The following is a 24,900-nucleotide window of genomic DNA, read 5'->3' as shown; positions in this document are numbered from 1 at the left end:
AAAGTCATTTGTGATTTTATTGGATCTACCATCGATATATTAAAAGAAGTAGGATACAAATTTTGCCAAAAAAAAGGATGCAACACGAGGACTTCCCAGGGGGTCACCCATCCTAGTACTACTCTCGCCCAAGCACGCTTAACTTCGGAGTTCTGATGGGATCCGGTGCGTTAGTGCTGGTATGATCGCATCCAACATTCCTTGCACTCTAAATTTTCTTATTACCCTTCCTCCTTCCGCTCTAGGTGCGAAAGTGTGAAGCCTTAAAACGACATAACTTTACGCTCATTTATCCGTTTTACGCGATTCCTCTTTTGATTTTATGTATTTTTACGGATGCCGCCTTCGAAACCAAGACGTAGTGACATGTCAAGATCCTCTTTAATTTTTTTTTATCATTCATGTAAAAAAAATATCGTTTACACTGCGTAAAAGTCATTTGTGATTTTATTGGATCTACCATCGATATATTAAAAGAAGTAGGATACAAATTTTGCCAAAAAAAAGGATGCAACACGAGGACTTCCCAGGGGGTCACCCATCCTAGTACTACTCTCGCCCAAGCACGCTTAACTTCGGAGTTCTGATGGGATCCGGTGCGTTAGTGCTGGTATGATCGCATCCAACATTCCTTGCACTCTAAATTTTCTTATTACCCTTCCTCCTTCCGCTCTAGGTGCGAAAGTGTGAAGCCTTAAAACGACATAACTTTACGCTCATTTATCCGTTTTACGCGATTCCTCTTTTGATTTTATGTATTTTTACGGATGCCGCCTTCGAAACCAAGACGTAGTGACATGTCAAGATCCTCTTTAATTTTTTTTTATCATTCATGTAAAAAAAATATCGTTTACACTGCGTAAAAGTCATTTGTGATTTTATTGGATCTACCATCGATATATTAAAAGAAGTAGGATACAAATTTTGCCAAAAAAAAGGATGCAACACGAGGACTTCCCAGGGGGTCACCCATCCTAGTACTACTCTCGCCCAAGCACGCTTAACTTCGGAGTTCTGATGGGATCCGGTGCGTTAGTGCTGGTATGATCGCATCCAACATTCCTTGCACTCTAAATTTTCTTATTACCCTTCCTCCTTCCGCTCTAGGTGCGAAAGTGTGAAGCCTTAAAACGACATAACTTTACGCTCATTTATCCGTTTTACGCGATTCCTCTTTTGATTTTATGTATTTTTACGGATGCCGCCTTCGAAACCAAGACGTAGTGACATGTCAAGATCCTCTTTAATTTTTTTTATCATTCATGTAAAAAAAATATCGTTTACACTGCGTAAAAGTCATTTGTGATTTTATTGGATCTACCATCGATATATTAAAAGAAGTAGGATACAAATTTTGCCAAAAAAAAGGATGCAACACGAGGACTTCCCAGGGGGTCACCCATCCTAGTACTACTCTCGCCCAAGCACGCTTAACTTCGGAGTTCTGATGGGATCCGGTGCGTTAGTGCTGGTATGATCGCATCCAACATTCCTTGCACTCTAAATTTTCTTATTACCCTTCCTCCTTCCGCTCTAGGTGCGAAAGTGTGAAGCCTTAAAACGACATAACTTTACGCTCATTTATCCGTTTTACGCGATTCCTCTTTTGATTTTATGTATTTTTACGGATGCCGCCTTCGAAACCAAGACGTAGTGACATGTCAAGATCCTCTTTAATTTTTTTTTATCATTCATGTAAAAAAAATATCGTTTACACTGCGTAAAAGTCATTTGTGATTTTATTGGATCTACCATCGATATATTAAAAGAAGTAGGATACAAATTTTGCCAAAAAAAAGGATGCAACACGAGGACTTCCCAGGGGGTCACCCATCCTAGTACTACTCTCGCCCAAGCACGCTTAACTTCGGAGTTCTGATGGGATCCGGTGCGTTAGTGCTGGTATGATCGCATCCAACATTCCTTGCACTCTAAATTTTCTTATTACCCTTCCTCCTTCCGCTCTAGGTGCGAAAGTGTGAAGCCTTAAAACGACATAACTTTACGCTCATTTATCCGTTTTACGCGATTCCTCTTTTGATTTTATGTATTTTTACGGATGCCGCCTTCGAAACCAAGACGTAGTGACATGTCAAGATCCTCTTTAATTTTTTTTTATCATTCATGTAAAAAAAATATCGTTTACACTGCGTAAAAGTCATTTGTGATTTTATTGGATCTACCATCGATATATTAAAAGAAGTAGGATACAAATTTTGCCAAAAAAAAGGATGCAACACGAGGACTTCCCAGGGGGTCACCCATCCTAGTACTACTCTCGCCCAAGCACGCTTAACTTCGGAGTTCTGATGGGATCCGGTGCGTTAGTGCTGGTATGATCGCATCCAACATTCCTTGCACTCTAAATTTTCTTATTACCCTTCCTCCTTCCGCTCTAGGTGCGAAAGTGTGAAGCCTTAAAACGACATAACTTTACGCTCATTTATCCGTTTTACGCGATTCCTCTTTTGATTTTATGTATTTTTACGGATGCCGCCTTCGAAACCAAGACGTAGTGACATGTCAAGATCCTCTTTAATTTTTTTTTATCATTCATGTAAAAAAAATATCGTTTACACTGCGTAAAAGTCATTTGTGATTTTATTGGATCTACCATCGATATATTAAAAGAAGTAGGATACAAATTTTGCCAAAAAAAAGGATGCAACACGAGGACTTCCCAGGGGGTCACCCATCCTAGTACTACTCTCGCCCAAGCACGCTTAACTTCGGAGTTCTGATGGGATCCGGTGCGTTAGTGCTGGTATGATCGCATCCAACATTCCTTGCACTCTAAATTTTCTTATTACCCTTCCTCCTTCCGCTCTAGGTGCGAAAGTGTGAAGCCTTAAAACGACATAACTTTACGCTCATTTATCCGTTTTACGCGATTCCTCTTTTGATTTTATGTATTTTTACGGATGCCGCCTTCGAAACCAAGACGTAGTGACATGTCAAGATCCTCTTTAATTTTTTTTTATCATTCATGTAAAAAAAATATCGTTTACACTGCGTAAAAGTCATTTGTGATTTTATTGGATCTACCATCGATATATTAAAAGAAGTAGGATACAAATTTTGCCAAAAAAAAGGATGCAACACGAGGACTTCCCAGGGGGTCACCCATCCTAGTACTACTCTCGCCCAAGCACGCTTAACTTCGGAGTTCTGATGGGATCCGGTGCGTTAGTGCTGGTATGATCGCATCCAACATTCCTTGCACTCTAAATTTTCTTATTACCCTTCCTCCTTCCGCTCTAGGTGCGAAAGTGTGAAGCCTTAAAACGACATAACTTTACGCTCATTTATCCGTTTTACGCGATTCCTCTTTTGATTTTATGTATTTTTACGGATGCCGCCTTCGAAACCAAGACGTAGTGACATGTCAAGATCCTCTTTAATTTTTTTTATCATTCATGTAAAAAAAATATCGTTTACACTGCGTAAAAGTCATTTGTGATTTTATTGGATCTACCATCGATATATTAAAAGAAGTAGGATACAAATTTTGCCAAAAAAAAGGATGCAACACGAGGACTTCCCAGGGGGTCACCCATCCTAGTACTACTCTCGCCCAAGCACGCTTAACTTCGGAGTTCTGATGGGATCCGGTGCGTTAGTGCTGGTATGATCGCATCCAACATTCCTTGCACTCTAAATTTTCTTATTACCCTTCCTCCTTCCGCTCTAGGTGCGAAAGTGTGAAGCCTTAAAACGACATAACTTTACGCTCATTTATCCGTTTTACGCGATTCCTCTTTTGATTTTATGTATTTTTACGGATGCCGCCTTCGAAACCAAGACGTAGTGACATGTCAAGATCCTCTTTAATTTTTTTTTATCATTCATGTAAAAAAAATATCGTTTACACTGCGTAAAAGTCATTTGTGATTTTATTGGATCTACCATCGATATATTAAAAGAAGTAGGATACAAATTTTGCCAAAAAAAAGGATGCAACACGAGGACTTCCCAGGGGGTCACCCATCCTAGTACTACTCTCGCCCAAGCACGCTTAACTTCGGAGTTCTGATGGGATCCGGTGCGTTAGTGCTGGTATGATCGCATCCAACATTCCTTGCACTCTAAATTTTCTTATTACCCTTCCTCCTTCCGCTCTAGGTGCGAAAGTGTGAAGCCTTAAAACGACATAACTTTACGCTCATTTATCCGTTTTACGCGATTCCTCTTTTGATTTTATGTATTTTTACGGATGCCGCCTTCGAAACCAAGACGTAGTGACATGTCAAGATCCTCTTTAATTTTTTTTTATCATTCATGTAAAAAAAATATCGTTTACACTGCGTAAAAGTCATTTGTGATTTTATTGGATCTACCATCGATATATTAAAAGAAGTAGGATACAAATTTTGCCAAAAAAAAGGATGCAACACGAGGACTTCCCAGGGGGTCACCCATCCTAGTACTACTCTCGCCCAAGCACGCTTAACTTCGGAGTTCTGATGGGATCCGGTGCGTTAGTGCTGGTATGATCGCATCCAACATTCCTTGCACTCTAAATTTTCTTATTACCCTTCCTCCTTCCGCTCTAGGTGCGAAAGTGTGAAGCCTTAAAACGACATAACTTTACGCTCATTTATCCGTTTTACGCGATTCCTCTTTTGATTTTATGTATTTTTACGGATGCCGCCTTCGAAACCAAGACGTAGTGACATGTCAAGATCCTCTTTAATTTTTTTTTATCATTCATGTAAAAAAAATATCGTTTACACTGCGTAAAAGTCATTTGTGATTTTATTGGATCTACCATCGATATATTAAAAGAAGTAGGATACAAATTTTGCCAAAAAAAAGGATGCAACACGAGGACTTCCCAGGGGGTCACCCATCCTAGTACTACTCTCGCCCAAGCACGCTTAACTTCGGAGTTCTGATGGGATCCGGTGCGTTAGTGCTGGTATGATCGCATCCAACATTCCTTGCACTCTAAATTTTCTTATTACCCTTCCTCCTTCCGCTCTAGGTGCGAAAGTGTGAAGCCTTAAAACGACATAACTTTACGCTCATTTATCCGTTTTACGCGATTCCTCTTTTGATTTTATGTATTTTTACGGATGCCGCCTTCGAAACCAAGACGTAGTGACATGTCAAGATCCTCTTTAATTTTTTTTTATCATTCATGTAAAAAAAATATCGTTTACACTGCGTAAAAGTCATTTGTGATTTTATTGGATCTACCATCGATATATTAAAAGAAGTAGGATACAAATTTTGCCAAAAAAAAGGATGCAACACGAGGACTTCCCAGGGGGTCACCCATCCTAGTACTACTCTCGCCCAAGCACGCTTAACTTCGGAGTTCTGATGGGATCCGGTGCGTTAGTGCTGGTATGATCGCATCCAACATTCCTTGCACTCTAAATTTTCTTATTACCCTTCCTCCTTCCGCTCTAGGTGCGAAAGTGTGAAGCCTTAAAACGACATAACTTTACGCTCATTTATCCGTTTTACGCGATTCCTCTTTTGATTTTATGTATTTTTACGGATGCCGCCTTCGAAACCAAGACGTAGTGACATGTCAAGATCCTCTTTAATTTTTTTTTATCATTCATGTAAAAAAAATATCGTTTACACTGCGTAAAAGTCATTTGTGATTTTATTGGATCTACCATCGATATATTAAAAGAAGTAGGATACAAATTTTGCCAAAAAAAAGGATGCAACACGAGGACTTCCCAGGGGGTCACCCATCCTAGTACTACTCTCGCCCAAGCACGCTTAACTTCGGAGTTCTGATGGGATCCGGTGCGTTAGTGCTGGTATGATCGCATCCAACATTCCTTGCACTCTAAATTTTCTTATTACCCTTCCTCCTTCCGCTCTAGGTGCGAAAGTGTGAAGCCTTAAAACGACATAACTTTACGCTCATTTATCCGTTTTACGCGATTCCTCTTTTGATTTTATGTATTTTTACGGATGCCGCCTTCGAAACCAAGACGTAGTGACATGTCAAGATCCTCTTTAATTTTTTTTTATCATTCATGTAAAAAAAATATCGTTTACACTGCGTAAAAGTCATTTGTGATTTTATTGGATCTACCATCGATATATTAAAAGAAGTAGGATACAAATTTTGCCAAAAAAAAGGATGCAACACGAGGACTTCCCAGGGGGTCACCCATCCTAGTACTACTCTCGCCCAAGCACGCTTAACTTCGGAGTTCTGATGGGATCCGGTGCGTTAGTGCTGGTATGATCGCATCCAACATTCCTTGCACTCTAAATTTTCTTATTACCCTTCCTCCTTCCGCTCTAGGTGCGAAAGTGTGAAGCCTTAAAACGACATAACTTTACGCTCATTTATCCGTTTTACGCGATTCCTCTTTTGATTTTATGTATTTTTACGGATGCCGCCTTCGAAACCAAGACGTAGTGACATGTCAAGATCCTCTTTAATTTTTTTTTATCATTCATGTAAAAAAAATATCGTTTACACTGCGTAAAAGTCATTTGTGATTTTATTGGATCTACCATCGATATATTAAAAGAAGTAGGATACAAATTTTGCCAAAAAAAAGGATGCAACACGAGGACTTCCCAGGGGGTCACCCATCCTAGTACTACTCTCGCCCAAGCACGCTTAACTTCGGAGTTCTGATGGGATCCGGTGCGTTAGTGCTGGTATGATCGCATCCAACATTCCTTGCACTCTAAATTTTCTTATTACCCTTCCTCCTTCCGCTCTAGGTGCGAAAGTGTGAAGCCTTAAAACGACATAACTTTACGCTCATTTATCCGTTTTACGCGATTCCTCTTTTGATTTTATGTATTTTTACGGATGCCGCCTTCGAAACCAAGACGTAGTGACATGTCAAGATCCTCTTTAATTTTTTTTATCATTCATGTAAAAAAAATATCGTTTACACTGCGTAAAAGTCATTTGTGATTTTATTGGATCTACCATCGATATATTAAAAGAAGTAGGATACAAATTTTGCCAAAAAAAAGGATGCAACACGAGGACTTCCCAGGGGGTCACCCATCCTAGTACTACTCTCGCCCAAGCACGCTTAACTTCGGAGTTCTGATGGGATCCGGTGCGTTAGTGCTGGTATGATCGCATCCAACATTCCTTGCACTCTAAATTTTCTTATTACCCTTCCTCCTTCCGCTCTAGGTGCGAAAGTGTGAAGCCTTAAAACGACATAACTTTACGCTCATTTATCCGTTTTACGCGATTCCTCTTTTGATTTTATGTATTTTTACGGATGCCGCCTTCGAAACCAAGACGTAGTGACATGTCAAGATCCTCTTTAATTTTTTTTTATCATTCATGTAAAAAAAATATCGTTTACACTGCGTAAAAGTCATTTGTGATTTTATTGGATCTACCATCGATATATTAAAAGAAGTAGGATACAAATTTTGCCAAAAAAAAGGATGCAACACGAGGACTTCCCAGGGGGTCACCCATCCTAGTACTACTCTCGCCCAAGCACGCTTAACTTCGGAGTTCTGATGGGATCCGGTGCGTTAGTGCTGGTATGATCGCATCCAACATTCCTTGCACTCTAAATTTTCTTATTACCCTTCCTCCTTCCGCTCTAGGTGCGAAAGTGTGAAGCCTTAAAACGACATAACTTTACGCTCATTTATCCGTTTTACGCGATTCCTCTTTTGATTTTATGTATTTTTACGGATGCCGCCTTCGAAACCAAGACGTAGTGACATGTCAAGATCCTCTTTAATTTTTTTTTATCATTCATGTAAAAAAAATATCGTTTACACTGCGTAAAAGTCATTTGTGATTTTATTGGATCTACCATCGATATATTAAAAGAAGTAGGATACAAATTTTGCCAAAAAAAAGGATGCAACACGAGGACTTCCCAGGGGGTCACCCATCCTAGTACTACTCTCGCCCAAGCACGCTTAACTTCGGAGTTCTGATGGGATCCGGTGCGTTAGTGCTGGTATGATCGCATCCAACATTCCTTGCACTCTAAATTTTCTTATTACCCTTCCTCCTTCCGCTCTAGGTGCGAAAGTGTGAAGCCTTAAAACGACATAACTTTACGCTCATTTATCCGTTTTACGCGATTCCTCTTTTGATTTTATGTATTTTTACGGATGCCGCCTTCGAAACCAAGACGTAGTGACATGTCAAGATCCTCTTTAATTTTTTTTTATCATTCATGTAAAAAAAATATCGTTTACACTGCGTAAAAGTCATTTGTGATTTTATTGGATCTACCATCGATATATTAAAAGAAGTAGGATACAAATTTTGCCAAAAAAAAGGATGCAACACGAGGACTTCCCAGGGGGTCACCCATCCTAGTACTACTCTCGCCCAAGCACGCTTAACTTCGGAGTTCTGATGGGATCCGGTGCGTTAGTGCTGGTATGATCGCATCCAACATTCCTTGCACTCTAAATTTTCTTATTACCCTTCCTCCTTCCGCTCTAGGTGCGAAAGTGTGAAGCCTTAAAACGACATAACTTTACGCTCATTTATCCGTTTTACGCGATTCCTCTTTTGATTTTATGTATTTTTACGGATGCCGCCTTCGAAACCAAGACGTAGTGACATGTCAAGATCCTCTTTAATTTTTTTTATCATTCATGTAAAAAAAATATCGTTTACACTGCGTAAAAGTCATTTGTGATTTTATTGGATCTACCATCGATATATTAAAAGAAGTAGGATACAAATTTTGCCAAAAAAAAGGATGCAACACGAGGACTTCCCAGGGGGTCACCCATCCTAGTACTACTCTCGCCCAAGCACGCTTAACTTCGGAGTTCTGATGGGATCCGGTGCGTTAGTGCTGGTATGATCGCATCCAACATTCCTTGCACTCTAAATTTTCTTATTACCCTTCCTCCTTCCGCTCTAGGTGCGAAAGTGTGAAGCCTTAAAACGACATAACTTTACGCTCATTTATCCGTTTTACGCGATTCCTCTTTTGATTTTATGTATTTTTACGGATGCCGCCTTCGAAACCAAGACGTAGTGACATGTCAAGATCCTCTTTAATTTTTTTTTATCATTCATGTAAAAAAAATATCGTTTACACTGCGTAAAAGTCATTTGTGATTTTATTGGATCTACCATCGATATATTAAAAGAAGTAGGATACAAATTTTGCCAAAAAAAAGGATGCAACACGAGGACTTCCCAGGGGGTCACCCATCCTAGTACTACTCTCGCCCAAGCACGCTTAACTTCGGAGTTCTGATGGGATCCGGTGCGTTAGTGCTGGTATGATCGCATCCAACATTCCTTGCACTCTAAATTTTCTTATTACCCTTCCTCCTTCCGCTCTAGGTGCGAAAGTGTGAAGCCTTAAAACGACATAACTTTACGCTCATTTATCCGTTTTACGCGATTCCTCTTTTGATTTTATGTATTTTTACGGATGCCGCCTTCGAAACCAAGACGTAGTGACATGTCAAGATCCTCTTTAATTTTTTTTATCATTCATGTAAAAAAAATATCGTTTACACTGCGTAAAAGTCATTTGTGATTTTATTGGATCTACCATCGATATATTAAAAGAAGTAGGATACAAATTTTGCCAAAAAAAAGGATGCAACACGAGGACTTCCCAGGGGGTCACCCATCCTAGTACTACTCTCGCCCAAGCACGCTTAACTTCGGAGTTCTGATGGGATCCGGTGCGTTAGTGCTGGTATGATCGCATCCAACATTCCTTGCACTCTAAATTTTCTTATTACCCTTCCTCCTTCCGCTCTAGGTGCGAAAGTGTGAAGCCTTAAAACGACATAACTTTACGCTCATTTATCCGTTTTACGCGATTCCTCTTTTGATTTTATGTATTTTTACGGATGCCGCCTTCGAAACCAAGACGTAGTGACATGTCAAGATCCTCTTTAATTTTTTTTTATCATTCATGTAAAAAAAATATCGTTTACACTGCGTAAAAGTCATTTGTGATTTTATTGGATCTACCATCGATATATTAAAAGAAGTAGGATACAAATTTTGCCAAAAAAAAGGATGCAACACGAGGACTTCCCAGGGGGTCACCCATCCTAGTACTACTCTCGCCCAAGCACGCTTAACTTCGGAGTTCTGATGGGATCCGGTGCGTTAGTGCTGGTATGATCGCATCCAACATTCCTTGCACTCTAAATTTTCTTATTACCCTTCCTCCTTCCGCTCTAGGTGCGAAAGTGTGAAGCCTTAAAACGACATAACTTTACGCTCATTTATCCGTTTTACGCGATTCCTCTTTTGATTTTATGTATTTTTACGGATGCCGCCTTCGAAACCAAGACGTAGTGACATGTCAAGATCCTCTTTAATTTTTTTTTATCATTCATGTAAAAAAAATATCGTTTACACTGCGTAAAAGTCATTTGTGATTTTATTGGATCTACCATCGATATATTAAAAGAAGTAGGATACAAATTTTGCCAAAAAAAAGGATGCAACACGAGGACTTCCCAGGGGGTCACCCATCCTAGTACTACTCTCGCCCAAGCACGCTTAACTTCGGAGTTCTGATGGGATCCGGTGCGTTAGTGCTGGTATGATCGCATCCAACATTCCTTGCACTCTAAATTTTCTTATTACCCTTCCTCCTTCCGCTCTAGGTGCGAAAGTGTGAAGCCTTAAAACGACATAACTTTACGCTCATTTATCCGTTTTACGCGATTCCTCTTTTGATTTTATGTATTTTTACGGATGCCGCCTTCGAAACCAAGACGTAGTGACATGTCAAGATCCTCTTTAATTTTTTTTTATCATTCATGTAAAAAAAATATCGTTTACACTGCGTAAAAGTCATTTGTGATTTTATTGGATCTACCATCGATATATTAAAAGAAGTAGGATACAAATTTTGCCAAAAAAAAGGATGCAACACGAGGACTTCCCAGGGGGTCACCCATCCTAGTACTACTCTCGCCCAAGCACGCTTAACTTCGGAGTTCTGATGGGATCCGGTGCGTTAGTGCTGGTATGATCGCATCCAACATTCCTTGCACTCTAAATTTTCTTATTACCCTTCCTCCTTCCGCTCTAGGTGCGAAAGTGTGAAGCCTTAAAACGACATAACTTTACGCTCATTTATCCGTTTTACGCGATTCCTCTTTTGATTTTATGTATTTTTACGGATGCCGCCTTCGAAACCAAGACGTAGTGACATGTCAAGATCCTCTTTAATTTTTTTTTATCATTCATGTAAAAAAAATATCGTTTACACTGCGTAAAAGTCATTTGTGATTTTATTGGATCTACCATCGATATATTAAAAGAAGTAGGATACAAATTTTGCCAAAAAAAAGGATGCAACACGAGGACTTCCCAGGGGGTCACCCATCCTAGTACTACTCTCGCCCAAGCACGCTTAACTTCGGAGTTCTGATGGGATCCGGTGCGTTAGTGCTGGTATGATCGCATCCAACATTCCTTGCACTCTAAATTTTCTTATTACCCTTCCTCCTTCCGCTCTAGGTGCGAAAGTGTGAAGCCTTAAAACGACATAACTTTACGCTCATTTATCCGTTTTACGCGATTCCTCTTTTGATTTTATGTATTTTTACGGATGCCGCCTTCGAAACCAAGACGTAGTGACATGTCAAGATCCTCTTTAATTTTTTTTTATCATTCATGTAAAAAAAATATCGTTTACACTGCGTAAAAGTCATTTGTGATTTTATTGGATCTACCATCGATATATTAAAAGAAGTAGGATACAAATTTTGCCAAAAAAAAGGATGCAACACGAGGACTTCCCAGGGGGTCACCCATCCTAGTACTACTCTCGCCCAAGCACGCTTAACTTCGGAGTTCTGATGGGATCCGGTGCGTTAGTGCTGGTATGATCGCATCCAACATTCCTTGCACTCTAAATTTTCTTATTACCCTTCCTCCTTCCGCTCTAGGTGCGAAAGTGTGAAGCCTTAAAACGACATAACTTTACGCTCATTTATCCGTTTTACGCGATTCCTCTTTTGATTTTATGTATTTTTACGGATGCCGCCTTCGAAACCAAGACGTAGTGACATGTCAAGATCCTCTTTAATTTTTTTTTATCATTCATGTAAAAAAAATATCGTTTACACTGCGTAAAAGTCATTTGTGATTTTATTGGATCTACCATCGATATATTAAAAGAAGTAGGATACAAATTTTGCCAAAAAAAAGGATGCAACACGAGGACTTCCCAGGGGGTCACCCATCCTAGTACTACTCTCGCCCAAGCACGCTTAACTTCGGAGTTCTGATGGGATCCGGTGCGTTAGTGCTGGTATGATCGCATCCAACATTCCTTGCACTCTAAATTTTCTTATTACCCTTCCTCCTTCCGCTCTAGGTGCGAAAGTGTGAAGCCTTAAAACGACATAACTTTACGCTCATTTATCCGTTTTACGCGATTCCTCTTTTGATTTTATGTATTTTTACGGATGCCGCCTTCGAAACCAAGACGTAGTGACATGTCAAGATCCTCTTTAATTTTTTTTTATCATTCATGTAAAAAAAATATCGTTTACACTGCGTAAAAGTCATTTGTGATTTTATTGGATCTACCATCGATATATTAAAAGAAGTAGGATACAAATTTTGCCAAAAAAAAGGATGCAACACGAGGACTTCCCAGGGGGTCACCCATCCTAGTACTACTCTCGCCCAAGCACGCTTAACTTCGGAGTTCTGATGGGATCCGGTGCGTTAGTGCTGGTATGATCGCATCCAACATTCCTTGCACTCTAAATTTTCTTATTACCCTTCCTCCTTCCGCTCTAGGTGCGAAAGTGTGAAGCCTTAAAACGACATAACTTTACGCTCATTTATCCGTTTTACGCGATTCCTCTTTTGATTTTATGTATTTTTACGGATGCCGCCTTCGAAACCAAGACGTAGTGACATGTCAAGATCCTCTTTAATTTTTTTTTATCATTCATGTAAAAAAAATATCGTTTACACTGCGTAAAAGTCATTTGTGATTTTATTGGATCTACCATCGATATATTAAAAGAAGTAGGATACAAATTTTGCCAAAAAAAAGGATGCAACACGAGGACTTCCCAGGGGGTCACCCATCCTAGTACTACTCTCGCCCAAGCACGCTTAACTTCGGAGTTCTGATGGGATCCGGTGCGTTAGTGCTGGTATGATCGCATCCAACATTCCTTGCACTCTAAATTTTCTTATTACCCTTCCTCCTTCCGCTCTAGGTGCGAAAGTGTGAAGCCTTAAAACGACATAACTTTACGCTCATTTATCCGTTTTACGCGATTCCTCTTTTGATTTTATGTATTTTTACGGATGCCGCCTTCGAAACCAAGACGTAGTGACATGTCAAGATCCTCTTTAATTTTTTTTATCATTCATGTAAAAAAAATATCGTTTACACTGCGTAAAAGTCATTTGTGATTTTATTGGATCTACCATCGATATATTAAAAGAAGTAGGATACAAATTTTGCCAAAAAAAAGGATGCAACACGAGGACTTCCCAGGGGGTCACCCATCCTAGTACTACTCTCGCCCAAGCACGCTTAACTTCGGAGTTCTGATGGGATCCGGTGCGTTAGTGCTGGTATGATCGCATCCAACATTCCTTGCACTCTAAATTTTCTTATTACCCTTCCTCCTTCCGCTCTAGGTGCGAAAGTGTGAAGCCTTAAAACGACATAACTTTACGCTCATTTATCCGTTTTACGCGATTCCTCTTTTGATTTTATGTATTTTTACGGATGCCGCCTTCGAAACCAAGACGTAGTGACATGTCAAGATCCTCTTTAATTTTTTTTATCATTCATGTAAAAAAAATATCGTTTACACTGCGTAAAAGTCATTTGTGATTTTATTGGATCTACCATCGATATATTAAAAGAAGTAGGATACAAATTTTGCCAAAAAAAAGGATGCAACACGAGGACTTCCCAGGGGGTCACCCATCCTAGTACTACTCTCGCCCAAGCACGCTTAACTTCGGAGTTCTGATGGGATCCGGTGCGTTAGTGCTGGTATGATCGCATCCAACATTCCTTGCACTCTAAATTTTCTTATTACCCTTCCTCCTTCCGCTCTAGGTGCGAAAGTGTGAAGCCTTAAAACGACATAACTTTACGCTCATTTATCCGTTTTACGCGATTCCTCTTTTGATTTTATGTATTTTTACGGATGCCGCCTTCGAAACCAAGACGTAGTGACATGTCAAGATCCTCTTTAATTTTTTTTATCATTCATGTAAAAAAAATATCGTTTACACTGCGTAAAAGTCATTTGTGATTTTATTGGATCTACCATCGATATATTAAAAGAAGTAGGATACAAATTTTGCCAAAAAAAAGGATGCAACACGAGGACTTCCCAGGGGGTCACCCATCCTAGTACTACTCTCGCCCAAGCACGCTTAACTTCGGAGTTCTGATGGGATCCGGTGCGTTAGTGCTGGTATGATCGCATCCAACATTCCTTGCACTCTAAATTTTCTTATTACCCTTCCTCCTTCCGCTCTAGGTGCGAAAGTGTGAAGCCTTAAAACGACATAACTTTACGCTCATTTATCCGTTTTACGCGATTCCTCTTTTGATTTTATGTATTTTTACGGATGCCGCCTTCGAAACCAAGACGTAGTGACATGTCAAGATCCTCTTTAATTTTTTTTATCATTCATGTAAAAAAAATATCGTTTACACTGCGTAAAAGTCATTTGTGATTTTATTGGATCTACCATCGATATATTAAAAGAAGTAGGATACAAATTTTGCCAAAAAAAAGGATGCAACACGAGGACTTCCCAGGGGGTCACCCATCCTAGTACTACTCTCGCCCAAGCACGCTTAACTTCGGAGTTCTGATGGGATCCGGTGCGTTAGTGCTGGTATGATCGCATCCAACATTCCTTGCACTCTAAATTTTCTTATTACCCTTCCTCCTTCCGCTCTAGGTGCGAAAGTGTGAAGCCTTAAAACGACATAACTTTACGCTCATTTATCCGTTTTACGCGATTCCTCTTTTGATTTTATGTATTTTTACGGATGCCGCCTTCGAAACCAAGACGTAGTGACATGTCAAGATCCTCTTTAATTTTTTTTTATCATTCATGTAAAAAAAATATCGTTTACACTGCGTAAAAGTCATTTGTGATTTTATTGGATCTACCATCGATATATTAAAAGAAGTAGGATACAAATTTTGCCAAAAAAAAGGATGCAACACGAGGACTTCCCAGGGGGTCACCCATCCTAGTACTACTCTCGCCCAAGCACGCTTAACTTCGGAGTTCTGATGGGATCCGGTGCGTTAGTGCTGGTATGATCGCATCCAACATTCCTTGCACTCTAAATTTTCTTATTACCCTTCCTCCTTCCGCTCTAGGTGCGAAAGTGTGAAGCCTTAAAACGACATAACTTTACGCTCATTTATCCGTTTTACGCGATTCCTCTTTTGATTTTATGTATTTTTACGGATGCCGCCTTCGAAACCAAGACGTAGTGACATGTCAAGATCCTCTTTAATTTTTTTTATCATTCATGTAAAAAAAATATCGTTTACACTGCGTAAAAGTCATTTGTGATTTTATTGGATCTACCATCGATATATTAAAAGAAGTAGGATACAAATTTTGCCAAAAAAAAGGATGCAACACGAGGACTTCCCAGGGGGTCACCCATCCTAGTACTACTCTCGCCCAAGCACGCTTAACTTCGGAGTTCTGATGGGATCCGGTGCGTTAGTGCTGGTATGATCGCATCCAACATTCCTTGCACTCTAAATTTTCTTATTACCCTTCCTCCTTCCGCTCTAGGTGCGAAAGTGTGAAGCCTTAAAACGACATAACTTTACGCTCATTTATCCGTTTTACGCGATTCCTCTTTTGATTTTATGTATTTTTACGGATGCCGCCTTCGAAACCAAGACGTAGTGACATGTCAAGATCCTCTTTAATTTTTTTTTATCATTCATGTAAAAAAAATATCGTTTACACTGCGTAAAAGTCATTTGTGATTTTATTGGATCTACCATCGATATATTAAAAGAAGTAGGATACAAATTTTGCCAAAAAAAAGGATGCAACACGAGGACTTCCCAGGGGGTCACCCATCCTAGTACTACTCTCGCCCAAGCACGCTTAACTTCGGAGTTCTGATGGGATCCGGTGCGTTAGTGCTGGTATGATCGCATCCAACATTCCTTGCACTCTAAATTTTCTTATTACCCTTCCTCCTTCCGCTCTAGGTGCGAAAGTGTGAAGCCTTAAAACGACATAACTTTACGCTCATTTATCCGTTTTACGCGATTCCTCTTTTGATTTTATGTATTTTTACGGATGCCGCCTTCGAAACCAAGACGTAGTGACATGTCAAGATCCTCTTTAATTTTTTTTTATCATTCATGTAAAAAAAATATCGTTTACACTGCGTAAAAGTCATTTGTGATTTTATTGGATCTACCATCGATATATTAAAAGAAGTAGGATACAAATTTTGCCAAAAAAAAGGATGCAACACGAGGACTTCCCAGGGGGTCACCCATCCTAGTACTACTCTCGCCCAAGCACGCTTAACTTCGGAGTTCTGATGGGATCCGGTGCGTTAGTGCTGGTATGATCGCATCCAACATTCCTTGCACTCTAAATTTTCTTATTACCCTTCCTCCTTCCGCTCTAGGTGCGAAAGTGTGAAGCCTTAAAACGACATAACTTTACGCTCATTTATCCGTTTTACGCGATTCCTCTTTTGATTTTATGTATTTTTACGGATGCCGCCTTCGAAACCAAGACGTAGTGACATGTCAAGATCCTCTTTAATTTTTTTTTATCATTCATGTAAAAAAAATATCGTTTACACTGCGTAAAAGTCATTTGTGATTTTATTGGATCTACCATCGATATATTAAAAGAAGTAGGATACAAATTTTGCCAAAAAAAAGGATGCAACACGAGGACTTCCCAGGGGGTCACCCATCCTAGTACTACTCTCGCCCAAGCACGCTTAACTTCGGAGTTCTGATGGGATCCGGTGCGTTAGTGCTGGTATGATCGCATCCAACATTCCTTGCACTCTAAATTTTCTTATTACCCTTCCTCCTTCCGCTCTAGGTGCGAAAGTGTGAAGCCTTAAAACGACATAACTTTACGCTCATTTATCCGTTTTACGCGATTCCTCTTTTGATTTTATGTATTTTTACGGATGCCGCCTTCGAAACCAAGACGTAGTGACATGTCAAGATCCTCTTTAATTTTTTTTTATCATTCATGTAAAAAAAATATCGTTTACACTGCGTAAAAGTCATTTGTGATTTTATTGGATCTACCATCGATATATTAAAAGAAGTAGGATACAAATTTTGCCAAAAAAAAGGATGCAACACGAGGACTTCCCAGGGGGTCACCCATCCTAGTACTACTCTCGCCCAAGCACGCTTAACTTCGGAGTTCTGATGGGATCCGGTGCGTTAGTGCTGGTATGATCGCATCCAACATTCCTTGCACTCTAAATTTTCTTATTACCCTTCCTCCTTCCGCTCTAGGTGCGAAAGTGTGAAGCCTTAAAACGACATAACTTTACGCTCATTTATCCGTTTTACGCGATTCCTCTTTTGATTTTATGTATTTTTACGGATGCCGCCTTCGAAACCAAGACGTAGTGACATGTCAAGATCCTCTTTAATTTTTTTTTATCATTCATGTAAAAAAAATATCGTTTACACTGCGTAAAAGTCATTTGTGATTTTATTGGATCTACCATCGATATATTAAAAGAAGTAGGATACAAATTTTGCCAAAAAAAAGGATGCAACACGAGGACTTCCCAGGGGGTCACCCATCCTAGTACTACTCTCGCCCAAGCACGCTTAACTTCGGAGTTCTGATGGGATCCGGTGCGTTAGTGCTGGTATGATCGCATCCAACATTCCTTGCACTCTAAATTTTCTTATTACCCTTCCTCCTTCCGCTCTAGGTGCGAAAGTGTGAAGCCTTAAAACGACATAACTTTACGCTCATTTATCCGTTTTACGCGATTCCTCTTTTGATTTTATGTATTTTTACGGATGCCGCCTTCGAAACCAAGACGTAGTGACATGTCAAGATCCTCTTTAATTTTTTTTTATCATTCATGTAAAAAAAATATCGTTTACACTGCGTAAAAGTCATTTGTGATTTTATTGGATCTACCATCGATATATTAAAAGAAGTAGGATACAAATTTTGCCAAAAAAAAGGATGCAACACGAGGACTTCCCAGGGGGTCACCCATCCTAGTACTACTCTCGCCCAAGCACGCTTAACTTCGGAGTTCTGATGGGATCCGGTGCGTTAGTGCTGGTATGATCGCATCCAACATTCCTTGCACTCTAAATTTTCTTATTACCCTTCCTCCTTCCGCTCTAGGTGCGAAAGTGTGAAGCCTTAAAACGACATAACTTTACGCTCATTTATCCGTTTTACGCGATTCCTCTTTTGATTTTATGTATTTTTACGGATGCCGCCTTCGAAACCAAGACGTAGTGACATGTCAAGATCCTCTTTAATTTTTTTTTATCATTCATGTAAAAAAAATATCGTTTACACTGCGTAAAAGTCATTTGTGATTTTATTGGATCTACCATCGATATATTAAAAGAAGTAGGATACAAATTTTGCCAAAAAAAAGGATGCAACACGAGGACTTCCCAGGGGGTCACCCATCCTAGTACTACTCTCGCCCAAGCACGCTTAACTTCGGAGTTCTGATGGGATCCGGTGCGTTAGTGCTGGTATGATCGCATCCAACATTCCTTGCACTCTAAATTTTCTTATTACCCTTCCTCCTTCCGCTCTAGGTGCGAAAGTGTGAAGCCTTAAAACGACATAACTTTACGCTCATTTATCCGTTTTACGCGATTCCTCTTTTGATTTTATGTATTTTTACGGATGCCGCCTTCGAAACCAAGACGTAGTGACATGTCAAGATCCTCTTTAATTTTTTTTTATCATTCATGTAAAAAAAATATCGTTTACACTGCGTAAAAGTCATTTGTGATTTTATTGGATCTACCATCGATATATTAAAAGAAGTAGGATACAAATTTTGCCAAAAAAAAGGATGCAACACGAGGACTTCCCAGGGGGTCACCCATCCTAGTACTACTCTCGCCCAAGCACGCTTAACTTCGGAGTTCTGATGGGATCCGGTGCGTTAGTGCTGGTATGATCGCATCCAACATTCCTTGCACTCTAAATTTTCTTATTACCCTTCCTCCTTCCGCTCTAGGTGCGAAAGTGTGAAGCCTTAAAACGACATAACTTTACGCTCATTTATCCGTTTTACGCGATTCCTCTTTTGATTTTATGTATTTTTACGGATGCCGCCTTCGAAACCAAGACGTAGTGACATGTCAAGATCCTCTTTAATTTTTTTTTATCATTCATGTAAAAAAAATATCGTTTACACTGCGTAAAAGTCATTTGTGATTTTATTGGATCTACCATCGATATATTAAAAGAAGTAGGATACAAATTTTGCCAAAAAAAAGGATGCAACACGAGGACTTCCCAGGGGGTCACCCATCCTAGTACTACTCTCGCCCAAGCACGCTTAACTTCGGAGTTCTGATGGGATCCGGTGCGTTAGTGCTGGTATGATCGCATCCAACATTCCTTGCACTCTAAATTTTCTTATTACCCTTCCTCCTTCCGCTCTAGGTGCGAAAGTGTGAAGCCTTAAAACGACATAACTTTACGCTCATTTATCCGTTTTACGCGATTCCTCTTTTGATTTTATGTATTTTTACGGATGCCGCCTTCGAAACCAAGACGTAGTGACATGTCAAGATCCTCTTTAATTTTTTTTATCATTCATGTAAAAAAAATATCGTTTACACTGCGTAAAAGTCATTTGTGATTTTATTGGATCTACCATCGATATATTAAAAGAAGTAGGATACAAATTTTGCCAAAAAAAAGGATGCAACACGAGGACTTCCCAGGGGGTCACCCATCCTAGTACTACTCTCGCCCAAGCACGCTTAACTTCGGAGTTCTGATGGGATCCGGTGCGTTAGTGCTGGTATGATCGCATCCAACATTCCTTGCACTCTAAATTTTCTTATTACCCTTCCTCCTTCCGCTCTAGGTGCGAAAGTGTGAAGCCTTAAAACGACATAACTTTACGCTCATTTATCCGTTTTACGCGATTCCTCTTTTGATTTTATGTATTTTTACGGATGCCGCCTTCGAAACCAAGACGTAGTGACATGTCAAGATCCTCTTTAATTTTTTTTTATCATTCATGTAAAAAAAATATCGTTTACACTGCGTAAAAGTCATTTGTGATTTTATTGGATCTACCATCGATATATTAAAAGAAGTAGGATACAAATTTTGCCAAAAAAAAGGATGCAACACGAGGACTTCCCAGGGGGTCACCCATCCTAGTACTACTCTCGCCCAAGCACGCTTAACTTCGGAGTTCTGATGGGATCCGGTGCGTTAGTGCTGGTATGATCGCATCCAACATTCCTTGCACTCTAAATTTTCTTATTACCCTTCCTCCTTCCGCTCTAGGTGCGAAAGTGTGAAGCCTTAAAACGACATAACTTTACGCTCATTTATCCGTTTTACGCGATTCCTCTTTTGATTTTATGTATTTTTACGGATGCCGCCTTCGAAACCAAGACGTAGTGACATGTCAAGATCCTCTTTAATTTTTTTTATCATTCATGTAAAAAAAATATCGTTTACACTGCGTAAAAGTCATTTGTGATTTTATTGGATCTACCATCGATATATTAAAAGAAGTAGGATACAAATTTTGCCAAAAAAAAGGATGCAACACGAGGACTTCCCAGGGGGTCACCCATCCTAGTACTACTCTCGCCCAAGCACGCTTAACTTCGGAGTTCTGATGGGATCCGGTGCGTTAGTGCTGGTATGATCGCATCCAACATTCCTTGCACTCTAAATTTTCTTATTACCCTTCCTCCTTCCGCTCTAGGTGCGAAAGTGTGAAGCCTTAAAACGACATAACTTTACGCTCATTTATCCGTTTTACGCGATTCCTCTTTTGATTTTATGTATTTTTACGGATGCCGCCTTCGAAACCAAGACGTAGTGACATGTCAAGATCCTCTTTAATTTTTTTTTATCATTCATGTAAAAAAAATATCGTTTACACTGCGTAAAAGTCATTTGTGATTTTATTGGATCTACCATCGATATATTAAAAGAAGTAGGATACAAATTTTGCCAAAAAAAAGGATGCAACACGAGGACTTCCCAGGGGGTCACCCATCCTAGTACTACTCTCGCCCAAGCACGCTTAACTTCGGAGTTCTGATGGGATCCGGTGCGTTAGTGCTGGTATGATCGCATCCAACATTCCTTGCACTCTAAATTTTCTTATTACCCTTCCTCCTTCCGCTCTAGGTGCGAAAGTGTGAAGCCTTAAAACGACATAACTTTACGCTCATTTATCCGTTTTACGCGATTCCTCTTTTGATTTTATGTATTTTTACGGATGCCGCCTTCGAAACCAAGACGTAGTGACATGTCAAGATCCTCTTTAATTTTTTTTATCATTCATGTAAAAAAAATATCGTTTACACTGCGTAAAAGTCATTTGTGATTTTATTGGATCTACCATCGATATATTAAAAGAAGTAGGATACAAATTTTGCCAAAAAAAAGGATGCAACACGAGGACTTCCCAGGGGGTCACCCATCCTAGTACTACTCTCGCCCAAGCACGCTTAACTTCGGAGTTCTGATGGGATCCGGTGCGTTAGTGCTGGTATGATCGCATCCAACATTCCTTGCACTCTAAATTTTCTTATTACCCTTCCTCCTTCCGCTCTAGGTGCGAAAGTGTGAAGCCTTAAAACGACATAACTTTACGCTCATTTATCCGTTTTACGCGATTCCTCTTTTGATTTTATGTATTTTTACGGATGCCGCCTTCGAAACCAAGACGTAGTGACATGTCAAGATCCTCTTTAATTTTTTTTTATCATTCATGTAAAAAAAATATCGTTTACACTGCGTAAAAGTCATTTGTGATTTTATTGGATCTACCATCGATATATTAAAAGAAGTAGGATACAAATTTTGCCAAAAAAAAGGATGCAACACGAGGACTTCCCAGGGGGTCACCCATCCTAGTACTACTCTCGCCCAAGCACGCTTAACTTCGGAGTTCTGATGGGATCCGGTGCGTTAGTGCTGGTATGATCGCATCCAACATTCCTTGCACTCTAAATTTTCTTATTACCCTTCCTCCTTCCGCTCTAGGTGCGAAAGTGTGAAGCCTTAAAACGACATAACTTTACGCTCATTTATCCGTTTTACGCGATTCCTCTTTTGATTTTATGTATTTTTACGGATGCCGCCTTCGAAACCAAGACGTAGTGACATGTCAAGATCCTCTTTAATTTTTTTTTATCATTCATGTAAAAAAAATATCGTTTACACTGCGTAAAAGTCATTTGTGATTTTATTGGATCTACCATCGATATATTAAAAGAAGTAGGATACAAATTTTGCCAAAAAAAAGGATGCAACACGAGGACTTCCCAGGGGGTCACCCATCCTAGTACTACTCTCGCCCAAGCACGCTTAACTTCGGAGTTCTGATGGGATCCGGTGCGTTAGTGCTGGTATGATCGCATCCAACATTCCTTGCACTCTAAATTTTCTTATTACCCTTCCTCCTTCCGCTCTAGGTGCGAAAGTGTGAAGCCTTAAAACGACATAACTTTACGCTCATTTATCCGTTTTACGCGATTCCTCTTTTGATTTTATGTATTTTTACGGATGCCGCCTTCGAAACCAAGACGTAGTGACATGTCAAGATCCTCTTTAATTTTTTTTTATCATTCATGTAAAAAAAATATCGTTTACACTGCGTAAAAGTCATTTGTGATTTTATTGGATCTACCATCGATATATTAAAAGAAGTAGGATACAAATTTTGCCAAAAAAAAGGATGCAACACGAGGACTTCCCAGGGGGTCACCCATCCTAGTACTACTCTCGCCCAAGCACGCTTAACTTCGGAGTTCTGATGGGATCCGGTGCGTTAGTGCTGGTATGATCGCATCCAACATTCCTTGCACTCTAAATTTTCTTATTACCCTTCCTCCTTCCGCTCTAGGTGCGAAAGTGTGAAGCCTTAAAACGACATAACTTTACGCTCATTTATCCGTTTTACGCGATTCCTCTTTTGATTTTATGTATTTTTACGGATGCCGCCTTCGAAACCAAGACGTAGTGACATGTCAAGATCCTCTTTAATTTTTTTTATCATTCATGTAAAAAAAATATCGTTTACACTGCGTAAAAGTCATTTGTGATTTTATTGGATCTACCATCGATATATTAAAAGAAGTAGGATACAAATTTTGCCAAAAAAAAGGATGCAACACGAGGACTTCCCAGGGGGTCACCCATCCTAGTACTACTCTCGCCCAAGCACGCTTAACTTCGGAGTTCTGATGGGATCCGGTGCGTTAGTGCTGGTATGATCGCATCCAACATTCCTTGCACTCTAAATTTTCTTATTACCCTTCCTCCTTCCGCTCTAGGTGCGAAAGTGTGAAGCCTTAAAACGACATAACTTTACGCTCATTTATCCGTTTTACGCGATTCCTCTTTTGATTTTATGTATTTTTACGGATGCCGCCTTCGAAACCAAGACGTAGTGACATGTCAAGATCCTCTTTAATTTTTTTTATCATTCATGTAAAAAAAATATCGTTTACACTGCGTAAAAGTCATTTGTGATTTTATTGGATCTACCATCGATATATTAAAAGAAGTAGGATACAAATTTTGCCAAAAAAAAGGATGCAACACGAGGACTTCCCAGGGGGTCACCCATCCTAGTACTACTCTCGCCCAAGCACGCTTAACTTCGGAGTTCTGATGGGATCCGGTGCGTTAGTGCTGGTATGATCGCATCCAACATTCCTTGCACTCTAAATTTTCTTATTACCCTTCCTCCTTCCGCTCTAGGTGCGAAAGTGTGAAGCCTTAAAACGACATAACTTTACGCTCATTTATCCGTTTTACGCGATTCCTCTTTTGATTTTATGTATTTTTACGGATGCCGCCTTCGAAACCAAGACGTAGTGACATGTCAAGATCCTCTTTAATTTTTTTTATCATTCATGTAAAAAAAATATCGTTTACACTGCGTAAAAGTCATTTGTGATTTTATTGGATCTACCATCGATATATTAAAAGAAGTAGGATACAAATTTTGCCAAAAAAAAGGATGCAACACGAGGACTTCCCAGGGGGTCACCCATCCTAGTACTACTCTCGCCCAAGCACGCTTAACTTCGGAGTTCTGATGGGATCCGGTGCGTTAGTGCTGGTATGATCGCATCCAACATTCCTTGCACTCTAAATTTTCTTATTACCCTTCCTCCTTCCGCTCTAGGTGCGAAAGTGTGAAGCCTTAAAACGACATAACTTTACGCTCATTTATCCGTTTTACGCGATTCCTCTTTTGATTTTATGTATTTTTACGGATGCCGCCTTCGAAACCAAGACGTAGTGACATGTCAAGATCCTCTTTAATTTTTTTTTATCATTCATGTAAAAAAAATATCGTTTACACTGCGTAAAAGTCATTTGTGATTTTATTGGATCTACCATCGATATATTAAAAGAAGTAGGATACAAATTTTGCCAAAAAAAAGGATGCAACACGAGGACTTCCCAGGGGGTCACCCATCCTAGTACTACTCTCGCCCAAGCACGCTTAACTTCGGAGTTCTGATGGGATCCGGTGCGTTAGTGCTGGTATGATCGCATCCAACATTCCTTGCACTCTAAATTTTCTTATTACCCTTCCTCCTTCCGCTCTAGGTGCGAAAGTGTGAAGCCTTAAAACGACATAACTTTACGCTCATTTATCCGTTTTACGCGATTCCTCTTTTGATTTTATGTATTTTTACGGATGCCGCCTTCGA

General features: G+C 39.7%; 58 non-coding genes across 58 annotated transcripts; all 58 read right to left on the bottom strand.

Annotated features, from left to right (window-relative positions):
* Nucleotides 1-74: 74 nt before the first annotated feature.
* LOC138884705 (5S ribosomal RNA) lies at nucleotides 75-193 on the bottom strand. Its single transcript, XR_011404746.1, has one exon. It is a non-coding gene; the product is annotated as a 5S ribosomal RNA (ribosomal RNA).
* Nucleotides 194-505: 312 nt separating this feature from the next.
* Nucleotides 506-624, bottom strand: LOC138884704 (5S ribosomal RNA). Its single transcript, XR_011404745.1, has one exon. It is a non-coding gene; the product is annotated as a 5S ribosomal RNA (ribosomal RNA).
* A 312-nt stretch (nucleotides 625-936) lies between these two features.
* LOC138884703 (5S ribosomal RNA) lies at nucleotides 937-1,055 on the bottom strand. Its single transcript, XR_011404744.1, has one exon. It is a non-coding gene; the product is annotated as a 5S ribosomal RNA (ribosomal RNA).
* A 311-nt stretch (nucleotides 1,056-1,366) lies between these two features.
* LOC138884701 (5S ribosomal RNA) lies at nucleotides 1,367-1,485 on the bottom strand. The gene has a single exon (XR_011404742.1). It is a non-coding gene; the product is annotated as a 5S ribosomal RNA (ribosomal RNA).
* Nucleotides 1,486-1,797: 312 nt separating this feature from the next.
* Nucleotides 1,798-1,916, bottom strand: LOC138884700 (5S ribosomal RNA). Its single transcript, XR_011404741.1, has one exon. It is a non-coding gene; the product is annotated as a 5S ribosomal RNA (ribosomal RNA).
* A 312-nt stretch (nucleotides 1,917-2,228) lies between these two features.
* LOC138884699 (5S ribosomal RNA) lies at nucleotides 2,229-2,347 on the bottom strand. Its single transcript, XR_011404740.1, has one exon. It is a non-coding gene; the product is annotated as a 5S ribosomal RNA (ribosomal RNA).
* Nucleotides 2,348-2,659: 312 nt separating this feature from the next.
* LOC138884698 (5S ribosomal RNA) lies at nucleotides 2,660-2,778 on the bottom strand. The gene has a single exon (XR_011404739.1). It is a non-coding gene; the product is annotated as a 5S ribosomal RNA (ribosomal RNA).
* A 312-nt stretch (nucleotides 2,779-3,090) lies between these two features.
* On the bottom strand, nucleotides 3,091-3,209 carry LOC138884697 (5S ribosomal RNA). Its single transcript, XR_011404738.1, has one exon. It is a non-coding gene; the product is annotated as a 5S ribosomal RNA (ribosomal RNA).
* A 311-nt stretch (nucleotides 3,210-3,520) lies between these two features.
* On the bottom strand, nucleotides 3,521-3,639 carry LOC138884845 (5S ribosomal RNA). The gene has a single exon (XR_011404884.1). It is a non-coding gene; the product is annotated as a 5S ribosomal RNA (ribosomal RNA).
* Nucleotides 3,640-3,951: 312 nt separating this feature from the next.
* Nucleotides 3,952-4,070, bottom strand: LOC138884844 (5S ribosomal RNA). Its single transcript, XR_011404883.1, has one exon. It is a non-coding gene; the product is annotated as a 5S ribosomal RNA (ribosomal RNA).
* Nucleotides 4,071-4,382: 312 nt separating this feature from the next.
* LOC138884843 (5S ribosomal RNA) lies at nucleotides 4,383-4,501 on the bottom strand. The gene has a single exon (XR_011404882.1). It is a non-coding gene; the product is annotated as a 5S ribosomal RNA (ribosomal RNA).
* A 312-nt stretch (nucleotides 4,502-4,813) lies between these two features.
* Nucleotides 4,814-4,932, bottom strand: LOC138884842 (5S ribosomal RNA). The gene has a single exon (XR_011404881.1). It is a non-coding gene; the product is annotated as a 5S ribosomal RNA (ribosomal RNA).
* A 312-nt stretch (nucleotides 4,933-5,244) lies between these two features.
* LOC138884841 (5S ribosomal RNA) lies at nucleotides 5,245-5,363 on the bottom strand. Its single transcript, XR_011404880.1, has one exon. It is a non-coding gene; the product is annotated as a 5S ribosomal RNA (ribosomal RNA).
* Nucleotides 5,364-5,675: 312 nt separating this feature from the next.
* On the bottom strand, nucleotides 5,676-5,794 carry LOC138884839 (5S ribosomal RNA). The gene has a single exon (XR_011404878.1). It is a non-coding gene; the product is annotated as a 5S ribosomal RNA (ribosomal RNA).
* Nucleotides 5,795-6,106: 312 nt separating this feature from the next.
* On the bottom strand, nucleotides 6,107-6,225 carry LOC138884838 (5S ribosomal RNA). Its single transcript, XR_011404877.1, has one exon. It is a non-coding gene; the product is annotated as a 5S ribosomal RNA (ribosomal RNA).
* A 312-nt stretch (nucleotides 6,226-6,537) lies between these two features.
* On the bottom strand, nucleotides 6,538-6,656 carry LOC138884837 (5S ribosomal RNA). Its single transcript, XR_011404876.1, has one exon. It is a non-coding gene; the product is annotated as a 5S ribosomal RNA (ribosomal RNA).
* Nucleotides 6,657-6,967: 311 nt separating this feature from the next.
* Nucleotides 6,968-7,086, bottom strand: LOC138884836 (5S ribosomal RNA). The gene has a single exon (XR_011404875.1). It is a non-coding gene; the product is annotated as a 5S ribosomal RNA (ribosomal RNA).
* Nucleotides 7,087-7,398: 312 nt separating this feature from the next.
* Nucleotides 7,399-7,517, bottom strand: LOC138884835 (5S ribosomal RNA). The gene has a single exon (XR_011404874.1). It is a non-coding gene; the product is annotated as a 5S ribosomal RNA (ribosomal RNA).
* Nucleotides 7,518-7,829: 312 nt separating this feature from the next.
* LOC138884834 (5S ribosomal RNA) lies at nucleotides 7,830-7,948 on the bottom strand. Its single transcript, XR_011404873.1, has one exon. It is a non-coding gene; the product is annotated as a 5S ribosomal RNA (ribosomal RNA).
* Nucleotides 7,949-8,260: 312 nt separating this feature from the next.
* LOC138884833 (5S ribosomal RNA) lies at nucleotides 8,261-8,379 on the bottom strand. Its single transcript, XR_011404872.1, has one exon. It is a non-coding gene; the product is annotated as a 5S ribosomal RNA (ribosomal RNA).
* A 311-nt stretch (nucleotides 8,380-8,690) lies between these two features.
* Nucleotides 8,691-8,809, bottom strand: LOC138884832 (5S ribosomal RNA). The gene has a single exon (XR_011404871.1). It is a non-coding gene; the product is annotated as a 5S ribosomal RNA (ribosomal RNA).
* A 312-nt stretch (nucleotides 8,810-9,121) lies between these two features.
* Nucleotides 9,122-9,240, bottom strand: LOC138884831 (5S ribosomal RNA). The gene has a single exon (XR_011404870.1). It is a non-coding gene; the product is annotated as a 5S ribosomal RNA (ribosomal RNA).
* A 311-nt stretch (nucleotides 9,241-9,551) lies between these two features.
* Nucleotides 9,552-9,670, bottom strand: LOC138884830 (5S ribosomal RNA). The gene has a single exon (XR_011404869.1). It is a non-coding gene; the product is annotated as a 5S ribosomal RNA (ribosomal RNA).
* A 312-nt stretch (nucleotides 9,671-9,982) lies between these two features.
* On the bottom strand, nucleotides 9,983-10,101 carry LOC138884828 (5S ribosomal RNA). Its single transcript, XR_011404867.1, has one exon. It is a non-coding gene; the product is annotated as a 5S ribosomal RNA (ribosomal RNA).
* A 312-nt stretch (nucleotides 10,102-10,413) lies between these two features.
* LOC138884827 (5S ribosomal RNA) lies at nucleotides 10,414-10,532 on the bottom strand. Its single transcript, XR_011404866.1, has one exon. It is a non-coding gene; the product is annotated as a 5S ribosomal RNA (ribosomal RNA).
* Nucleotides 10,533-10,844: 312 nt separating this feature from the next.
* Nucleotides 10,845-10,963, bottom strand: LOC138884826 (5S ribosomal RNA). The gene has a single exon (XR_011404865.1). It is a non-coding gene; the product is annotated as a 5S ribosomal RNA (ribosomal RNA).
* Nucleotides 10,964-11,275: 312 nt separating this feature from the next.
* LOC138884825 (5S ribosomal RNA) lies at nucleotides 11,276-11,394 on the bottom strand. The gene has a single exon (XR_011404864.1). It is a non-coding gene; the product is annotated as a 5S ribosomal RNA (ribosomal RNA).
* Nucleotides 11,395-11,706: 312 nt separating this feature from the next.
* Nucleotides 11,707-11,825, bottom strand: LOC138884824 (5S ribosomal RNA). The gene has a single exon (XR_011404863.1). It is a non-coding gene; the product is annotated as a 5S ribosomal RNA (ribosomal RNA).
* Nucleotides 11,826-12,137: 312 nt separating this feature from the next.
* On the bottom strand, nucleotides 12,138-12,256 carry LOC138884823 (5S ribosomal RNA). The gene has a single exon (XR_011404862.1). It is a non-coding gene; the product is annotated as a 5S ribosomal RNA (ribosomal RNA).
* Nucleotides 12,257-12,568: 312 nt separating this feature from the next.
* LOC138884822 (5S ribosomal RNA) lies at nucleotides 12,569-12,687 on the bottom strand. Its single transcript, XR_011404861.1, has one exon. It is a non-coding gene; the product is annotated as a 5S ribosomal RNA (ribosomal RNA).
* A 312-nt stretch (nucleotides 12,688-12,999) lies between these two features.
* Nucleotides 13,000-13,118, bottom strand: LOC138884821 (5S ribosomal RNA). Its single transcript, XR_011404860.1, has one exon. It is a non-coding gene; the product is annotated as a 5S ribosomal RNA (ribosomal RNA).
* A 311-nt stretch (nucleotides 13,119-13,429) lies between these two features.
* On the bottom strand, nucleotides 13,430-13,548 carry LOC138884820 (5S ribosomal RNA). Its single transcript, XR_011404859.1, has one exon. It is a non-coding gene; the product is annotated as a 5S ribosomal RNA (ribosomal RNA).
* Nucleotides 13,549-13,859: 311 nt separating this feature from the next.
* On the bottom strand, nucleotides 13,860-13,978 carry LOC138884819 (5S ribosomal RNA). The gene has a single exon (XR_011404858.1). It is a non-coding gene; the product is annotated as a 5S ribosomal RNA (ribosomal RNA).
* Nucleotides 13,979-14,289: 311 nt separating this feature from the next.
* Nucleotides 14,290-14,408, bottom strand: LOC138884817 (5S ribosomal RNA). The gene has a single exon (XR_011404856.1). It is a non-coding gene; the product is annotated as a 5S ribosomal RNA (ribosomal RNA).
* A 311-nt stretch (nucleotides 14,409-14,719) lies between these two features.
* LOC138884816 (5S ribosomal RNA) lies at nucleotides 14,720-14,838 on the bottom strand. The gene has a single exon (XR_011404855.1). It is a non-coding gene; the product is annotated as a 5S ribosomal RNA (ribosomal RNA).
* Nucleotides 14,839-15,150: 312 nt separating this feature from the next.
* Nucleotides 15,151-15,269, bottom strand: LOC138884815 (5S ribosomal RNA). Its single transcript, XR_011404854.1, has one exon. It is a non-coding gene; the product is annotated as a 5S ribosomal RNA (ribosomal RNA).
* Nucleotides 15,270-15,580: 311 nt separating this feature from the next.
* LOC138884814 (5S ribosomal RNA) lies at nucleotides 15,581-15,699 on the bottom strand. The gene has a single exon (XR_011404853.1). It is a non-coding gene; the product is annotated as a 5S ribosomal RNA (ribosomal RNA).
* A 312-nt stretch (nucleotides 15,700-16,011) lies between these two features.
* On the bottom strand, nucleotides 16,012-16,130 carry LOC138884813 (5S ribosomal RNA). Its single transcript, XR_011404852.1, has one exon. It is a non-coding gene; the product is annotated as a 5S ribosomal RNA (ribosomal RNA).
* Nucleotides 16,131-16,442: 312 nt separating this feature from the next.
* Nucleotides 16,443-16,561, bottom strand: LOC138884812 (5S ribosomal RNA). Its single transcript, XR_011404851.1, has one exon. It is a non-coding gene; the product is annotated as a 5S ribosomal RNA (ribosomal RNA).
* Nucleotides 16,562-16,873: 312 nt separating this feature from the next.
* On the bottom strand, nucleotides 16,874-16,992 carry LOC138884811 (5S ribosomal RNA). Its single transcript, XR_011404850.1, has one exon. It is a non-coding gene; the product is annotated as a 5S ribosomal RNA (ribosomal RNA).
* A 312-nt stretch (nucleotides 16,993-17,304) lies between these two features.
* Nucleotides 17,305-17,423, bottom strand: LOC138884810 (5S ribosomal RNA). The gene has a single exon (XR_011404849.1). It is a non-coding gene; the product is annotated as a 5S ribosomal RNA (ribosomal RNA).
* Nucleotides 17,424-17,735: 312 nt separating this feature from the next.
* On the bottom strand, nucleotides 17,736-17,854 carry LOC138884809 (5S ribosomal RNA). The gene has a single exon (XR_011404848.1). It is a non-coding gene; the product is annotated as a 5S ribosomal RNA (ribosomal RNA).
* Nucleotides 17,855-18,166: 312 nt separating this feature from the next.
* Nucleotides 18,167-18,285, bottom strand: LOC138884808 (5S ribosomal RNA). Its single transcript, XR_011404847.1, has one exon. It is a non-coding gene; the product is annotated as a 5S ribosomal RNA (ribosomal RNA).
* Nucleotides 18,286-18,597: 312 nt separating this feature from the next.
* On the bottom strand, nucleotides 18,598-18,716 carry LOC138884803 (5S ribosomal RNA). Its single transcript, XR_011404842.1, has one exon. It is a non-coding gene; the product is annotated as a 5S ribosomal RNA (ribosomal RNA).
* A 312-nt stretch (nucleotides 18,717-19,028) lies between these two features.
* On the bottom strand, nucleotides 19,029-19,147 carry LOC138884792 (5S ribosomal RNA). The gene has a single exon (XR_011404831.1). It is a non-coding gene; the product is annotated as a 5S ribosomal RNA (ribosomal RNA).
* Nucleotides 19,148-19,459: 312 nt separating this feature from the next.
* LOC138884780 (5S ribosomal RNA) lies at nucleotides 19,460-19,578 on the bottom strand. The gene has a single exon (XR_011404820.1). It is a non-coding gene; the product is annotated as a 5S ribosomal RNA (ribosomal RNA).
* Nucleotides 19,579-19,889: 311 nt separating this feature from the next.
* Nucleotides 19,890-20,008, bottom strand: LOC138884769 (5S ribosomal RNA). The gene has a single exon (XR_011404809.1). It is a non-coding gene; the product is annotated as a 5S ribosomal RNA (ribosomal RNA).
* Nucleotides 20,009-20,320: 312 nt separating this feature from the next.
* Nucleotides 20,321-20,439, bottom strand: LOC138884757 (5S ribosomal RNA). Its single transcript, XR_011404798.1, has one exon. It is a non-coding gene; the product is annotated as a 5S ribosomal RNA (ribosomal RNA).
* Nucleotides 20,440-20,750: 311 nt separating this feature from the next.
* Nucleotides 20,751-20,869, bottom strand: LOC138884746 (5S ribosomal RNA). Its single transcript, XR_011404787.1, has one exon. It is a non-coding gene; the product is annotated as a 5S ribosomal RNA (ribosomal RNA).
* A 312-nt stretch (nucleotides 20,870-21,181) lies between these two features.
* Nucleotides 21,182-21,300, bottom strand: LOC138884735 (5S ribosomal RNA). The gene has a single exon (XR_011404776.1). It is a non-coding gene; the product is annotated as a 5S ribosomal RNA (ribosomal RNA).
* A 311-nt stretch (nucleotides 21,301-21,611) lies between these two features.
* LOC138884724 (5S ribosomal RNA) lies at nucleotides 21,612-21,730 on the bottom strand. The gene has a single exon (XR_011404765.1). It is a non-coding gene; the product is annotated as a 5S ribosomal RNA (ribosomal RNA).
* Nucleotides 21,731-22,042: 312 nt separating this feature from the next.
* On the bottom strand, nucleotides 22,043-22,161 carry LOC138884713 (5S ribosomal RNA). The gene has a single exon (XR_011404754.1). It is a non-coding gene; the product is annotated as a 5S ribosomal RNA (ribosomal RNA).
* A 312-nt stretch (nucleotides 22,162-22,473) lies between these two features.
* LOC138884702 (5S ribosomal RNA) lies at nucleotides 22,474-22,592 on the bottom strand. Its single transcript, XR_011404743.1, has one exon. It is a non-coding gene; the product is annotated as a 5S ribosomal RNA (ribosomal RNA).
* Nucleotides 22,593-22,904: 312 nt separating this feature from the next.
* On the bottom strand, nucleotides 22,905-23,023 carry LOC138884840 (5S ribosomal RNA). Its single transcript, XR_011404879.1, has one exon. It is a non-coding gene; the product is annotated as a 5S ribosomal RNA (ribosomal RNA).
* A 311-nt stretch (nucleotides 23,024-23,334) lies between these two features.
* On the bottom strand, nucleotides 23,335-23,453 carry LOC138884829 (5S ribosomal RNA). Its single transcript, XR_011404868.1, has one exon. It is a non-coding gene; the product is annotated as a 5S ribosomal RNA (ribosomal RNA).
* Nucleotides 23,454-23,764: 311 nt separating this feature from the next.
* On the bottom strand, nucleotides 23,765-23,883 carry LOC138884818 (5S ribosomal RNA). The gene has a single exon (XR_011404857.1). It is a non-coding gene; the product is annotated as a 5S ribosomal RNA (ribosomal RNA).
* Nucleotides 23,884-24,194: 311 nt separating this feature from the next.
* On the bottom strand, nucleotides 24,195-24,313 carry LOC138884807 (5S ribosomal RNA). Its single transcript, XR_011404846.1, has one exon. It is a non-coding gene; the product is annotated as a 5S ribosomal RNA (ribosomal RNA).
* Nucleotides 24,314-24,625: 312 nt separating this feature from the next.
* On the bottom strand, nucleotides 24,626-24,744 carry LOC138884696 (5S ribosomal RNA). The gene has a single exon (XR_011404737.1). It is a non-coding gene; the product is annotated as a 5S ribosomal RNA (ribosomal RNA).
* Between the last annotated feature and the right edge of the window lie 156 nt (nucleotides 24,745-24,900).

This window comes from Nicotiana sylvestris, unplaced genomic scaffold, assembly GCF_000393655.2.
Source record: "Nicotiana sylvestris unplaced genomic scaffold, ASM39365v2 Un00049, whole genome shotgun sequence".
Classification (NCBI taxonomy): Eukaryota; Viridiplantae; Streptophyta; class Magnoliopsida; order Solanales; family Solanaceae; genus Nicotiana; species Nicotiana sylvestris.
The sequence above is the reverse complement of the archived record's forward strand: the minus strand, read 5'-3'. Positions and strand labels throughout refer to the sequence as shown.